The 3,573-nt window shown below is 37.2% G+C and overlaps 1 pseudogene; it reads left to right on the top strand.

Annotated features, from left to right (window-relative positions):
- The first annotated feature begins 471 nt into the window (after positions 1–471).
- Positions 472–2,248, top strand: LOC115931269 (NADH-ubiquinone oxidoreductase chain 5-like; annotated as a pseudogene).
- The last annotated feature ends 1,325 nt before the right edge of the window (positions 2,249–3,573 follow it).

The raw sequence follows: 3,573 nt of genomic DNA, 5'->3' as shown, positions 1-3,573 counted from the left end.
TAAAATGTTCTATTATTATGTATATCATTATGTATCTGTTTGACTCAAGATCTACATCCTTCACAAAGCCTTCCCTGACTTTCATTTCTTTTAACAGAAAAGATTTACATTGTGAATGATGTATTTATAAGTAACATATATTTTCAACTGCAATAAGACACTAAAATGTATACTACATCAGGCTACTCACTAATGTATGATAATTTTTTAAACCTGGATCCTTACAGGTAAGGACAGCGTTTCACGTATCATATTCTCCCAGACAATATGGTATGATACCGAGCACAAACATTAGACTGTGGATCTAATAATAGAAGCATACAACTTCTTATCAATCAAGAAAGTATGCAAGAACTGCTAACTTGTGCCCCCATGCCTAACAACGTGGCTTTCTCAACTTCTAAAGGATTAGTCATCCATTGGCCTTAGGAACCAAAAACATTAGTGCAACTCCAAATAAAAGTAACAAATATGTATATTTCCACTACTATAATAACCCCAATCCCCTTAAGCCTACCAATCATTATCACCTTAATTAATCCCTGCAAAAAAGGTTCATACCCAAATTACATAAAAATATCTATCGCATCCGCCTTCATCATTAGCCTCATCCCCACAGCAATGTTTATATGTATAGACCAAGTCATTATCTCAAACTGACACTGAATAACTATTCAAATTATTAAACTCTCACTAAGCTTCAAATGAGACCACTTTTCCACCATATTTATCCCAGTAGCACTATTCATTACCTGATCTATTGTAGAATCCTCAATATGATACATAAACTCAGACCCTAACATTAATCAATTTTTTAAATATTTACTTATTTTCCTCATCACAATATTAATTCTGGTTACCGCCAACAACCTCTTTCAATGCTTTGTGGGATGAGAAGGCATATGAATCATGTCTTTCTTACTAACTGGCTGATGGTACAGCCGAGCAGATGCTAATACAGCAGCCCTCCAGGCAGTTCTGTGTAACTGCATCAGAGATATTGGCTTTATTTTAGCTATAGCATGATTTCTGTTAACCTCCAACACATGAAAGCTTCAACAAGAGTTTATTCTAAATCCCACCCCTGGCCCCTTCCATTAATTAGCCTTCTCTTAGCAGCCACAGGAAAGTCAGCTCAATTCAGCCTCCATCTCTGACTCCCATCCACCATAGAAGGCCCAGCCCCAGTCTCAGCCCTGCTCCACTCCAGCACTGTAGTTGTAGCAGGTGTTTTCTTACTCGTCTGTTTCTACCCTTTAATAGAAAATAACCTATTAATCCAAACCTTCACGTTATTGTCTAGGGGCTACTACTACCTTATTTACAGCAATCTGTGCTCTAATGCAAAATGATATTTAAAAAATCATAGCATTATCCACCTCAAGCCAGTTGGGCCTTATGATAGCCACAATTGGCATTAATCAGCTGCACCTAGCATTCTTTCACATCTGCACCCACGCCTTTTTTAAAGCTATATTATTTGTATGTTCAGGGCCCATCATCCATAACCTCAATGAAGAACAAGACATCTGAAAAACAGGAGGGCTATTCAAGACTCTACCTTTTACTTCTTCCTCCTTTATTATTGGTAGCCTTGCACTTACTGGTATGCCTTTCCTCACAGGCTTTTACTCTAAAGACCTTATTATTGAAACCGTAAATACCTCATATACCAACACCTGAGCCCTTTCTATTACTGTTATTGCCACCTCAACAGCTGTCTATAGTATCCGTATTCTTCACTCTAATAGGACAGCCTCGCTTCATAACTCTATTATTAACGAAAATAATCCATTCCTAATTAACCCAACTAAGTGCCTAAAAATCGGTAGCATCTTCGCTGGATTCCTCATCACCAACAGTATTATTCCTGTTTCATCTCCCCAAACAACCATACCACTTCACCTAAAGTTCACAGCCCTAGCTGTGACCACCCTAGGCCTCTTCCTAGCAATAGAGCTTAATCTCATAACTAATAATCTTAAACTAAGGTTCCCATTACAGACATTCAACTTCTCTAATATACTAGGATTTTATTCACTCACAATTCACTGTTCAATCCCCCACTCAAGCCTATTCAAAAACCAAAATCTGGCTTTACTTCTACTAGACCTAATTTGACTAGAAAAGTCCATACCAAAAGCCAAAGTCCATTTCACAAACCCAAGTTTCAACTTCCATTACCATATCTACTCAAAAAGGCCCAATTAACCTCTACTTTCTCTCCTTTTTTATTCCATCCCTCTAACCCTATTGTTAATAGTCTAATCTATTATCCCAAGAAATTTCAATTGTGACATAAATGCTAACAAATAATGATCAACCAGCAACTACCACTAATCAACATCCATAACTATACAAGGCAGCCACACCCACAGGATCCTCATGCAACAACCCCTCCCCCAACCCCTCAAAAATTAATCAACTCCCTGAGCTATTACAATTAATTGTGATCACAACCCCATCATATTCAACTATTCACCAAACCAACATCAACTCCATTAATAATCCTAATCATAAATCCCCTGAAATGTCAATACTTGATCCCCATGTTTCAGGGTATTCCTCAATAGCTATTACCGCGGTATAACCAAAAACAACCATTATACCACCCAAATAAATCAAAAAGACTATTAATCCCATGAAAGCCCCACAAAAATTCAACACAATACCACAACCCACAGCACCACTAATAATTAAACTCAAGCCTCCATAAATAGGAGAAGGTTTTGAAGAAAAACCTACAAACCCTATAACCAAGAGAATACTCAATAAAAATAAAGCATATGCTATTATTCCTACATGGATTATAACCATGACTAATGATATGAAAAACCATCGTTTTCAATTATAAAAACACCAATGACCAATACCCGCAAAACACACCCACTAATAAAAATTATTAACTACACATTTATTGATCTTCCTACACCATCTAACATCTCTACAAAATGAAATTTTGGCTCACTTATTGGTGCCTGCCTTATTCTCCAGATCATCACAGAGTTATTCCTGGCCATACACTCTACATCAGTTACCCTAGCCACTTTCTCCTCAGTTGTTCATATCAGCTGAGATGTAAATTACGGCTGAATGGTCTGCTATTTTCATGCTAACGGTGCCTCAATATTTTTCATCTGCTTTTTCTTACACATTGGCTGAGGCCTATACTACGGGTCATTCCTATTTTTAGAAACCTGAAATATTGGCATTATACTCCTTCTTACCACTATAGCAACAGCATTCATAGGCTACATACTCCCATGAGGCTAAATATCATTCTGAGGTGCTACAGTAATTACAAATCTATTATCAGCCATCCCAAATATTGGAACCGACCTTGTACAATGAATCTCAGATGGATTCTCAGTTGACAAAGCCACCCTCACACGATTTTTCCCCTTTCATTTCATCTTACCCTTCATCATTATAGCTCTAGCAACTGTTCACCTTTTATTTTTACATGAAACAGAATCTAACAACCCTTTAGGGATTTCATCACACCCCAACAAAATCACTTTTCATCCCCTACTACACAACAAAGACATTCTAGGTTTAGTTTTTCTCTTTCTC

The sequence above is a fragment of the Gorilla gorilla genome, chromosome 1 (assembly GCF_029281585.2).
Source record: "Gorilla gorilla gorilla isolate KB3781 chromosome 1, NHGRI_mGorGor1-v2.1_pri, whole genome shotgun sequence".
In the NCBI taxonomy this organism is placed as follows: domain Eukaryota; kingdom Metazoa; phylum Chordata; class Mammalia; order Primates; family Hominidae; genus Gorilla; species Gorilla gorilla.
The sequence above is the reverse complement of the archived record's forward strand: the minus strand, read 5'-3'. Positions and strand labels throughout refer to the sequence as shown.